This window comes from Papaver somniferum, chromosome 2, assembly GCF_003573695.1.
Source record: "Papaver somniferum cultivar HN1 chromosome 2, ASM357369v1, whole genome shotgun sequence".
Classification (NCBI taxonomy): domain Eukaryota; kingdom Viridiplantae; phylum Streptophyta; class Magnoliopsida; order Ranunculales; family Papaveraceae; genus Papaver; species Papaver somniferum.
This window is the reverse complement of record NC_039359.1, coordinates 108,722,359-108,735,966: the sequence shown is the minus strand read 5'-3', so window position 1 is coordinate 108,735,966 and position 13,608 is coordinate 108,722,359.

Below are 13,608 nucleotides of genomic sequence, written 5' to 3'. Positions count from 1 at the left end.
GAAGTTGATTAATCTGAAACTGAGAAAGAAGAAAATGAAAAAGAAGAGAAAGATGGTGTATCTGAAAATGAGAAAGAAGAAGATAAGAAATAAGATAAATGATGTACCTGAAACTGAGAAAGAGGAAGATGAGAAAGAAGATGAACATCATCACATGAGACAAACAGAAAATGAGGAAGAACTCGTATTATAAAAGGAGGTTGAAGAGGAAGTCAAGGCGATAGAAAATGCAGACGAGACAATGCAGATGAGCGAAGAAATTTCTGTTGCTGAATCAGCAACACCAATAACAGCAAGAAAAGCCAACAATTGAAGGAAAAGAACCAACTGAGGTAGAGGTAGACATGCCCGATAGTTTGGATGATATTATGGACAAGGTGGACATGGACGGGATAACTGAAAAATATCTCGCTAACATGGAGCAATACCAAAGAAATAGAGAAACACAAGAACCAAAAGCGAATGCAGCAGAAAGGTAGATACAGTTACTTTAGTTCGCTTACTTTACTCTTATGTTACTTGTTACAGTAGATTATTCTTTAATGCAAATTGTATTAACTTATGGAAGCAAATTCATGAAGTTGCTTTCAGTTGTATCAATATATTTGAAGCAACTTGCTTCCAGTTGCCTCCAGAATGTGGCATCAACTTCCTCAAGTTGCATCAATTACTTGCTTTAGAATGTCTGTTGTGTTTCTAATGAAGTTTTTAATGAAATTGCAGGGAAGACAACTCCAATGAAAATACATGTCCAGTTGCAATGGAGGAAGAGCAAGAAAAGACAAGTCCAATTGCAATGGAGGAAGATAAAGTTGAAAGAACTAGTACGGTTCCAATAGATGAAGAGTCAGTTAGAGACGAGAAAGAAAATACAACTCCAGTTGATTAAGAAGATGTAACAGAAAGGTAAATTCATTCATTATTAAGAGTATACTGCTAAACTTAGTAGTAAATAATTCTTGAATGGAAGCAAATTGCTTCAAGTTGTCTCCATATATGGAAGCAACTTTCTCAAGTTGTCTCCATATGTTTGGGAATCAAATTATTCAAGTTGGAAGCAACTTGATTCAAGTAGTCTCCATATGTTTAGGAATCAAATTATACAAGTTGGAAGCAACTTGCTCAAGTTGTGTCCTCTAATTGTTTTGAGTTTGTTGTGTTTTAAATGAAATTTTTCCTCCCTCCATGCTTTGCTGAAATTGCAGGGATGTAGCACATTCTACACAAGATAATGAGGATGGAAATAAAAAAAGTAGATGAAATGGTTGTTGTTGAATACACTCCACCAAGCAAGAATGATGCATGTGTGCAAAACCAATCCTTTGAAGGTCCATCTTTTGATTTGCATTTTGAATCTCCGACAGCACCGGTACCAGCTTCTCAAGAAGTTAAAGAGAAAGGAAAATCTGTTGTTGGTTCTATTATCAGAGGAGTGAAAAACTGTCCAAGGGAGAGGAAGAGGAAGGGATTGGAAGATGGATTCACTGAAACAGGTTTACAGCCAAAGAAGAACAAGAAACAACAAAGCAGTGAAGTTATTGATTTGGATGCACTAGAGTACATCGATCCAACACCACCTGAACCAATACCACTAAAGGATGCAGAAAGTTTCGACCTTTGGGAATCGTGTAGTGATGCACAAAAATTATTTCTCAAAGAATTCTGTAAGGATGAAACAGAAAGGTAATATATGAAAACAATTTACTGTTCAGTCAATACATTTTATGTTTATCTCAAAACCAAGAACAGACTTGAATTGAAAAGATGAAACTATTTTTTCAGTTGTCTCCAAAATGTGGGAGAAACTTCCTCAAGTTACCTCAACTACTTGCTTTAAAGTGTTATGCTGTGTTGTTGATGGTTATTGGTTTATGCAGGGAAACTGCTTATTCTGGAGTGGATAATAAAATTCACATTGATAAAGTGTTCATCCATAACCTACTGGATAACAATTACATCAATAGTGATGTCATTGATTATTACATAACTGTTCTAGAGAGCAAGATGGAAAAGGGTCCTGATAATGGATACGGAAAACATGTCATCATAAATACAAATGCTTTGGTAAGTAATTGTTTAACTTTTCATTTGATCTAGCATAGGTGTTCATTAAAAACTTAGTTCTAGTCTCATTAAACCATCAATATATATGTTGTGTATCACCACCTGAAAAATAGATGTTCATAGAAAAACTTATTGCTAATCTCATTAAATAATCAATAATTATATTGTGTATCACCACCAGAAATGCTATTCAGATTGTGTATCATAGGTGTTCATAGAAAAACTTATTGTTGGTCACATTAAATCATCAATACTTATGTTGTGTATCACCACCTGAAAATAGAAAATGCATTGATGCAGATTCTCGCACAATCTGCTTTGGACAATGGGTACGAGGCTTCAATAGAGACAAGCCATGTTGCAGCTTTGGTAAGAGAAAGATACCAATTAGATGCACATTGGAATCAAATGTTATCCATTCCAATGTGCATGTACAAGGAAAAAAATCCATACCACTGGATGTTGGTGCTACAAGAAGGACTATATAAGGTTTGCAACTCGATGAAGCACAATATAGCCCAGATAAAACAAATTCGTGCTTTTACAAAGCCTCTAAGTAAAGTTCTTAATGATATGGGACACAGAGACAAAGATGGTGCACTGATAGTTGAAACATTGGTTCAACAAGAAAGATACCCAGACTGCGCAATTTTTGTTTGCTGGTTTATGAAAACATTGGTGAAATACCAGTTGTTCGAACTTCTAAAAGGAGGAGAAACAGATGCTTGCATTGAAAAGTTCAACAAGAAGAGGGTGAAGCTGGCGTTCCGCATATTAAAGGAAACAGATGAATGGAAGCAGCATCAGAAATGAACGTATTTCGGTCCGTTGGTAATACACTCCCAATAGGACTAATTGAAAAGGAAAACTTGTTAGTATTATCTGATTTAACTACATTTGTTAGTATTTATCTGATTTAACTACATTTGTTAGTATTATTTGATTGAACTTGTTAGTATTATTGGTTGTAAACATCATGTTGCTATTATCTAATTAAATTAGACTTCTTACTATTGTCTAGTTAAAGTTGGAATGGTTTGATTATTTCCCTTGATTACATTCAATGTTGCAATATTTCTTTATGGTTGCAGGTATGCATAGGTAAAAAATACAGAGAGACAACTTGTATAATTTGTTCCAAAAATGGAAGCAACTTGAACAAGTTGACTCCATAAAATGTATGCAACTTGCAAAAGTTGTCTCCACAATATGAAAGCAACTTGCAGAAATGGAAGCAACTTGAACAAGTTGTCTCCATAAAATGGAAGCAACTTGCAGAAGTTGTCTCCGTAATATGAAATCAACTTGCAGAAATGGAAGCAACCAGAATAAGTTGTCTTCATAAAATTGAAGCAACTTGCATAAGTTGTTCCCAAAAATGGAAGCAACTAGAACAAGTTGTCTCCATAATATGGAAGCAACTCGCAGAATCTGTGGACATAACCAACAAAGCAAAAAAAATTACATACCAAAATGATTTCATAACAACTGCAGAATAACTAAGAGTGTACCATTATCAATTAAAAAGACAACCAAGTTCACAAAAACAGAATCAGAACTTCAGAAAAACATAAAACAAACTGCAGCAAATGAAAAAAGTTGACAAGTCTAATGCAGTTGAGAGATTTCATAGGAACATCAACTTGTAGAACCTTCCAATCCTAGACTGATTCTTGAATATTGGTGGGCGAGGGGCCAATGGAGCACTACGGCATATTCTACGATTATGGTATACAAGCATTCCACAACGACCACACTTTCTCTTCTTGCAGAATTTCTCACGATAACTGCATTTACGAACCGAGTTTAGTCTTCCAACTTGTGGTCCGACAGGGGGAGGCATGACGTATTTGGTACGAGAAATCTCATCCGGATTTTCACCATCAAGAATGGGATAGTTGGGTTTTGAGTACAGACCTCTGTAGTATTCGACTGTGTAATAAGGTGAGATGTGCTTGTATACCTCCTCCTCACCAATTTGCACCATATCTTTCACAGAATGACAGGGGAAGCTGTGTTTTTGCCACCAGTGACAAGTGCAAGTCTGGGATTCCAAGTCAACAGTATGCTTCCCAGTATTAGTTATGATCTCAAATACCTTTTCACTAACTCTACGGACCTTGTATTTACGACAATCGGTAATCCTCTTGTCCAACCTTGCTTGCATCCTGGGGGTAAGTCTTGTATTCCACTTGCTGGCTGCAACCTTCCTCTTCCACATTGTCTTCATTGTCCTAGCACGAATACGCTCAATCAACTCAATAGCTTGAAGACGTTTTTCATGCTTTATCAAGCTGTTGAAGCTTTCAGCTATATTGGACGTAAGATATCCAAACCTTTCCCCTTCAAACTCATGAGCATCCCAATTCTTCAGTGGGATCTTCTTCATCCACTGAATAACAGAAAACAACTTCAAGTTGTGCATGCTTGACACTGCGTTCAAAAATTGCTCCTTCGTGACAGCACTATAGCATTGCTCAAACAACTTAATAGCAGTTTGTCTACTCTTGCCCTTGCTAACTGGAATATAACCTTTCATATGGTATGGGCAATATGAGTGAAAAGCATTCGGGAAGAAAAGAGGTACATTGTTCAAAATTCCAGTTCCACGATCAGATATGATGGTCAATGGACGATCAATATCAATAATTCCTTTCAAATTGTACAGAAACCAGTGCCAATTATCACCATTTTCACCAGAAACAAGCCCAAATGCAAGTGGAAATATCTCTGCAAAGTAAAAGTAACAAAAGAATTTAATACAAAAAATGGGTACCATGTTTCGAATTACACAATAGAAGAAACCACGACAAGTTCTCTCCAGAAAAATGGAACCAACTAGAATAAGTCGTCTCCAAAACGTGGAACCAACTTCGTCAAGTTGCTTCCAAGAATCTGAAAATTTGGAAGTTGTTTCCAGAAGAATGAAAACAACTAGCACAAGTTGCCTCCAAAATATGGAACCAACTTGTTCAAGTTGTTGAGGTTGTTCACAAAAATCTAAACCTAAAAGGTTTGTTGAGGTCGTGCAATTACGTACAGTTGGCTACAAAGTTTTTTACCAAAAGGTTTGTCATAAAAAAACACATCATAAAAAGAGAAGAGTAAAGAAAATGCATAATACCTTGGTTGCCAGTTTTCCCACAAGTTACCATAAGACCTCCCCTGAACTTTCCAGTAAGAAACGTAGCATCAATTATCAGCATAGGACGACAATACTTGTTGAACCATGTGATGCAAGCTTCAAAAGAAATGAAAAACCTCTCATACTGCTAGTTTTCAGCATTAAACTCAAATTTAATGACACTTCCAGGATTATAACGCTTGACGGCTTGTTCATACCACAAGAAATCAAAATACGATTTAATATCGTATTCCCAAATACATTCTTTGCAAAATTCCAGTCCACGATATGCTTGATGGTAGGTGAGGTCAACTTGATACTCCCTGAAAAACAAATTTTGAATGTCCACGGCTGTTTTCTGATTACTTGAAACTCTAATATCGTCTTTTATAATGTTCTTGATAAAAGTCTTCGTCATTCGAATCTTTGAAGGATCAGAGCAAGCCAAACCATAAGAATGCTCCGATAAAAAGTCTTGCACTTAAAATCATGGTCGTTTGGGACTGCCAAAGATGAGTGGAACCTCCACTTACATCCTTTTTCTTCTTTGAAAAGGCAATGAACTGTATAATGCTTTCGATCAGTCTTCTCAGGCTTGACTTTGTACCCACTCTCCACTTGATACTTCAACATAACATCAACAACTTCGTCTTTCCCTTCCTCAAACATCTGACCAACACCGATAAGAATTCCAGCTCAAGCATCACATTTTTTTGGTTCTCTTATGGATAATTGATTCATTGGAACATCATCAGTCGTGTCTTCAACAAAAGCCAAACCTTCAGTTGAAACACAACTTGAAGAAGATGGAGAAGAAGCAACACATGAAGAAGAAGAATAAGAAGAAGAATAAGGAGTTTCGAATTGAACATTGAACCTCAAAACTTCTATTCCCTTAGATTGGCAGTATATAACAAGAAAATTCAAATCTAAATCAGACCGAATGGTTTGAAGTACACCATTAACATCAGAAAGAATCAAAAAAGGGACTTGAGAAAGAATACTCCAAGAACGTAACACAAGACTTTGCATCTCCTTGAAGGTAGTTGATTCGTAGATTACATGAGAGATGCTTAAGTTGCAAAAGTTGATCTCTGCGACAACCATATTTACCTGGCAAAAGAAGAAAATCAGTAAATTGCAAAGGATAATAAGATACAAGTTGAAATCAACCAACCCAAGTTGTTTCCACAACTAGAAGCAACTACCACAAGTTGTTTAGATAAAGTATTGAAAGCAACCAACCCAATTTGTTTCCGCAACTAGAAGCAACTACCACAAGTTGTTTTCAGAATTGGAAAAAAACTTGGACAATTTGTCTGGGATTCAATATGTGTTTTCACTAACAACGACATTCAATATAAACAGGTTGACAAGCTACATTGCTTGTATTCACTAACATAATGTAATCAGCTTGAACTACTACATTATAACCTACGACATGTACTGAGATTGAATATGTGATTCAGTATGTCCCGTAGCTTAAAATCTGGTCATGACGCAAATCACTCGGGGTTGCGCCCCTCGTGAGAAGTATATTCAGGGTAGTCAGTGGAAAAAGATGAAGTATACACATCATAAACTACATTGGTGTTAGTGATTCAGCATGTAACAGGTTCGACAACTACATTGGAACACCAACAATACACATCAAAAACTAATAATATGAACTAATATTCAGTTTCAGAAACAATATGACCTGAAACTACATGAGATTTGTTTATTAACAATTTATGAATAATTGTTATCAATTTCATTCTGATTCAAAATGATAATCATGGACTGAAAAAATGATTTATTCATTCAAAAGGTACAAACCTATCAAATTTACGATATGAACACAACAAACAATTAGTAAATTAAAATCCTAAAACAAAATGTAAAAATAAAACAAAGATTATAGCAAAAAAGGTAAATCTTACCTGTTAACGAGATTGAGCTTGAATAATGAGAAGAAATCAAAATGTTCTTTTACTGACGTAGATATATGCAATCGATGATTCAATCAAACTCAAATAATGAAAGAAGTTTACTGAAGTAGATCTTCAGACTCAAATAATCGGACTCAAATAATTGACGATGCAATTGAAATCTGAAGTAGATCTTCAGATTCAATGATTCGAATATGCAAAACAACTCTGATTTCAGTTGAATTGAAGAACAATTATCAGAAACTTCTTCTTCAATGCAGAATAAACTGAAACTGCTTCACCGATGTCGATTCAATGGAGAATAAAAAAAAATCTTACTCTAATCTGAGCTCTCTCTGATCTGAGCTTGAGTTCAAGATTGGTGTCGATTAATTCAATGGAGATTCAAGATGGAGTTCGAATTAATTCAGTACTCAGCTCCGATCTGATCTCTCTCTGCAAATTCTCTCCGATTTTTGTTTATTTTCGAGAAAATCGAATAAACGAAATCTATTTAATCTCCGACATAATAAATATTGTGGAGGTTAAAACTGGGCTTTAGATATTAAAGGATATTCAGCCCGTCGTAATGATGCCCCTGAAGGGTATTTGTGCTAAGCCCATGGATAGTAGGGGCATATATAACATTCCCGCATAATATTAGGTTTCTGTCGACAGGGAAAAGAAGATGAGGAGGCTTGGGTGTTGAGCCGTTGCTTCAGATATTGATGTTATGAATGGATGAGTTGTTGGATGTTGAGCAACTAAGTAAAATCTGACGGCTCAGGTTAGGAACGGGTTTGGATTTGGGATTTAGGATCTGGGTTCTCTCCAAGCCCATGACTCAGTTTAGGCTTTGCAAACGGCTTGCGGAGCGAGTGCAAACGGATTGCGGAAGGTCTTTACGCGTTATTCCTTCGCGCTTCACAATCTTCTCGTGGGATCCTTGCGTTGTCTCTCTTCCGTAGTCTCTAGCTACCATTCATATGCTTTTTTGGATTCTCAAATCATCCAAGCTTTATTTAGTACCTAAGAACACAAAATTAATTAGTACAAGTATTTATTCTTAAAAACAATGAAAATGTCGAATTTGGGATAATATATGATTTTAAAGCACAAAATATGAGTCAAATGCCAATAAAAAGATGTAGAAATATGCAATATTTGGCACTCATCATGAAGCAAAAAACTAAACTGTCAGTCCTCCAATACTAAAGGAAACCATCTAGATTACTTTGGGCTGCCACCATCATATTATTACTCACTATTCATGCGACTAATTTAGGGAACTGAAATTAAGCTACTGCCATTGGGGTTGACGAAGATAGTTGTTGTGGACTGCATTCGTAACTGCATTCGTGATACAAAATGTTTGTTGCTGCTCGAGTTAAGAAGACAGTGAGGAATAATGAGGGAGTATGGAGAAGAGCTCGGAAAACAGGTAAACATAAGGTATAGTGATCGGTAATGATAGTGGTTGTGCTCGGGTTTGGTGTTGATGGCATAGAATATGGAGTTGATTGGTATATGGATCACTTGGAGCTGTGGTTACGATGGAGTTCAGCTCGACATGAATATATAGAGAAGCTGATGGAATTGGTTGAAGTCAGGGAAGGTACAACTCGAGTTGGAAGTGAGGATTATTGTTAGAACATAGCTCGGTTGAACCCACCAAGCGTTGGTATGTCAAGTTTGGTTGTCATATTTTAAGAGTCGCTTGATTATGTAATAGAGTCAACCTCGTATAGGTTAGCTTGAAAGTATTAGGATATGAGACATTACACGTATTGCAAAGACTTGAAGATGTGAAGAAGCAAGGAGCTACGACGACAACAATCATCCTTCCACTTGAGGTTAGTGATATTTGACTTGAACTGTTTCATTCCCTAACGTATCTTTCAAGGCGTGCATATTGAAAACAAAACTGCGAAGCATGTTTGAACTCTAGATAGACATGGTATTAAGGAACACAATACGAGGTTTATTGCTTAACCATTAAACTTTGTAGATAAGACATCGCCATAATCATTCGAATGATATTGTGATTATGTATGCGTATGAGGTGATAATTTCATCCTAGGGAACAATGTTTTCATGTGTTCTAAGGAAGTAAATTCATGAACTTGGTTTTTGAATCGAAAAGGAAATCGCCATGTGTTATTGGTTTTGTTATTCATTGCATATATTATGAACAACAAATATGTGTGATTAGTAGAACCGTTCATGACTTGTTGTGTTCTTGGTAAAACTATTCACAAAGGCCTGACATATGTATTGGTATGACTTTTACTAGTGAAACCGATCTTAAGTAATCACCTGAGATGGTATGATCGGGTTTGTGATTTTATGTCTGACCAAAACTGGGAAAAGGGGAACCGATCCTAGTAAGAGGTGCAGTACATCACAAAGAGGAACCATTCCTTGTATGAGGTGCAGCAGGTTTATAGCAGAAAGGGGAACCGATCCTATGGACATGTGCAACACGCTTTTAGGTAAAGAGGAACCGATCCTATGGACATGTGAAACACATTCAAGTTAGATACCATATATATGTGGGGAACCGATCCTAGTACCTAGTCAACCGAATTTTAGAAAGCTAGCGTGACTATGCACAGTACTCGTATGGAGGTAGAACCGAAACTTGTTTTGGTAGAACCGTTAAACCCATGATTTGTGATTGAATGTTATTTGATCAATCGCATAGTTCTTGAAAGTCAGATGAACCAATTCTAAACTTGTTTGGAAGTGTGGTAAATCGGTTTCAAGGTTGTAAGTATGAAAGAGAACTTACAAAGTTAGGATGTCGACATACTTTGAACACGTGTTGTGAATGTTTATTATTTAATTGTTTAAAGTTATTCCTTAATATCCAAGGGAAGAGAATCCCAGGATCGAAACACAAATAAGTTAAGAATCTTTTAATTAAGGTTATTAATTTCATTTTTAAGAAAATAAGAATTAGTAATGTGCGTTTACTAATTAAAGATTTTCTGAGAGATTTCGATCATTATTTTTGGACAAAGCATTTCCAAGAATCATGAAAACCGAATTTGTGCTTTAATGAATATCTTGAGAATATTTTCGGTTCTGGAAATTCCTTGGTATCCAAACTTCCTAGTCTATAAATACTTGAAGTTTGCCTTTCTAGCAAACTAATCCTTCGTAACAGCAAACTACCTCTTGTTATGCTACTACTGGTGAAGCCGCCTATTCGAAGAGGAGAGTAACCTAATTAGGCGAAATCTCTTACTTCCTCTCGTTTTAAAGTCTTCTTTGGGATTGAGAATCTCTATTAGTACCGTTGGTGGGAAACTAGATAAGTGCGGTTTATCTTTTGTTTTCATTGATTTGATTGACTAACGGTGGTTGAACTTTGATTGCACTTAGTTTGTTTATGCTTGAGGATCTTTTCTTCTGATATAAGATTCATTCAAACTAGTTTAGATTGTTTGTAGTTCTAAAGACAATCTTGTGATAATCCATTGTTAACAGACTCCGTTTTGTGCGTGATTTATCACAAGAGATTCAAGTGATTGTGCGCAGGTGTTTATTAAAGATCTAAGAAGATTTGAAGACAAAGAAGAGTTTGAAGATTTCTGATTTTGGGTTCATAATCTTTGGTGTACACAATACTTGTTTCGGTAAAAAGAGGATCTAATTAATAATCGGTTTTATCCTTGTGATAGAATTGGATTGATTAATTGAGTAGATCGGCATCAACACAATTCTTGGGATCAAGAGTGTTGATTGCAAAATCTTAACGATTACTTTGGTAATTGAACATAAGATAGATCTAAGGACCTGCGAAGGAGTTTATGTTAAGATAAATATAAGAGCCTTTGTCCGACTCATATCATTTGGTTGAAGAGAGTTGATACCAAACATATTTTTTGTTCCTTTACTGTTTGGAAGACGAACTAAAGGAATTATTCCAAGTACGTGACTTATTTATAAGTTGGAGGCGTGGGAATACAGACGGAACTAGATGAACTATAGGTTTAGTTTCTTGGTCTCAACTATACGAAGTTAGGTGTAATTTTATGCAGCGGCTTAATCCTGAGAGTATTCAATTTTGGACAAGGTCCCGAGGTTTTTCTGCATTTGCAGTTTTCCTCGTTAACAAAATCTTGTTGTGTCATTTACTTTTATTTTCCGCATTATAATTGTTTTATTATAATTAAAGTAAATCACACAAACGTTAATTCCTATTTACTTGATAAGTGAATCCTATTGTGTTTGGTTAAGTCCGAACCTTTTTATCTAGTAAACATATTTTGTTGTTGTATTGTCTCGATCTCGTATCCATAGACGATCACATGAAGTGTGAACCGATTAGTTGCACTGTCTCGACTCAGTCCATAAACAATCACTTTCGGAGAAAGGAATTATAGGTAGGAAAAGTTTTAGATTGAGTTATATATTGGGTACCCTCGTCTTTTCAATTATCAATGACAGAGAGAGAGAGCAAATATGAGTATGCAGTTAACGGAATGAATAGGAGTTGTGAGCTGTGAAGGAGCTCGAGTTTACAAAGCAAAACATGGACGTTGTGATCATTGGTTGCTCGGTGATGGGATGGTAGTTCGAAATGGTGGAAGCTCGAGAAGACATGGAAGGTGTTGTAGATACTGCCATTGGCAGTGACGTGAATAAGAAGGAGATGGAGTGATGCTGTGATAATCAGGGATGCAGAGATCGTCGGAGAAGTTGTAGATGGTGACTGATGATTGGCAGTGATCACTGGAAGGAGTTGGTTGATAATGGCATTGCTTCCATGATCGCTGATGGTGTTGAGATGCAGTGGAGTTGTTGTTTGTGATCAACAACATGGCAGTGTTGAAGCTCTGATGTTGATGGAGGAGATAAATGGTTGTTGCCAGTAATCTCGATAAAGATTGAAGAACGGGGAGCTAGGAATGAACTGAGTTTTAAGAAAACTAGAAGAAATCTCGAGAAGACAGGGAGGTGTGTTGTAGTTGCTAGGATACGAATTAGTGAAGGATAGTTTGCTGCTCGATGGAGGAAAATAATGGAATAGGGAAGATGTAGTCGTATGGAACTGCCAAAGAAAGAATATAAAAAACTCAGGAAAAAAAGAAGGGAGTTTAAAAAGCAGGAAGGCTTACGGCAGTAACTTCGAACCAAAGCACCACTCAGTTGAGGTTACGGATAGGAGATTCATCGTAGGTAATTACATGAGAAGTTATGGTTGAGTAAACCCAGACGTAGTTGAAAAGAAGAATTGTTAGCTGAATCTAAGAGAAGTTAGAGACGGACTATCCTGGCCGAAATAAGGGAAGAAGAAATAGGTTGTCAGTTCTACATGACTGACAGGCTAAGGACAAGTTGGGGCTGGGTTTCTACAGCTGCTTTCACAGATTCTTCACACGGCCAGATTTCCTAACTTAGGAATTTGGCTAGTTTTCGGCAACCATTTAGCACGGGGTTCGAGCACGGGCGCTGCTACAACTTGGAGACTATTTAAGAGACTTTTTAACCTAAAAAACATATATATCATATATCTGTACATCTCATAATACACTTTTGTTCTTCATTCATATTTTAGGGTTTACCCCTTTATGGGGAAACCGGGTAATTGTGTAATCATGAGAAGCTAAAATTTCATTAAACTAGGACGAATTCAATGTTCTAGCGTGAAGCTTTATTATTATACAATTTTGTTCGGAGTTTTAATCATATTATCGTTTGTCTTTACCATGTATATGAGTGATTATTGGATTGATTTGGAGTGCACACTAGATTGATCTATTAATTGTTCTATTGCTAGTATTGGGTTAGGAGATAAGTAATCGTCGAATAATTCATACACAAGTAGAAATCGCGAGACCTTGCAGAGGGATTCTGTGGAGCAATTGTGAGTGAAGACAACATCAGCAAGTGAACCTTGATCTAAGAGTTTAACCACTAGGATCAACCTAATTCACAAAGCCTAAAGCGTTCGGTTGGATTACACCTTGGGTGAGCTACTACTTGGTGGTTCGGTTGGATAGAATCTGATATTGGAGAGCTTCAGTATCCGTGGTAAAAGGAGTTTTGGGGATAGCACTGAGCTAGATGTTATTCTACGGTTGGTGATGAATGGTTCTAACGAAGGTAGATAAGTATACTAATCCAGTTATCGCTTGATAACGGGGAAGGATTCATTGATCATCCTTGTCTTTTATTATTTTGCCGAATTAAATAACATATCAATTACACATCTCTCTGTGGAATCATCCTTACTACCGCTATATTACCAGTTAATTAGTGGGAAATATCTTGATTAATTTGTTATGGTTACGACATGCATCAAGCTCTTTGATATCTTTCTTGATTGAGTCCCACTTTTATTTTTGTGCTGTCAGAATTATATTGTAGCTTAGTCCATACAGATTGTCGAACGAAATATTGGGTGTGGTTGTGATATCCCCGCGTTTTCAATTGGTATCAGAGCAAGCAAACACGCTAAGACCTCATAAGTCTCAATCTGACTCTATGGACAAAAGTGAT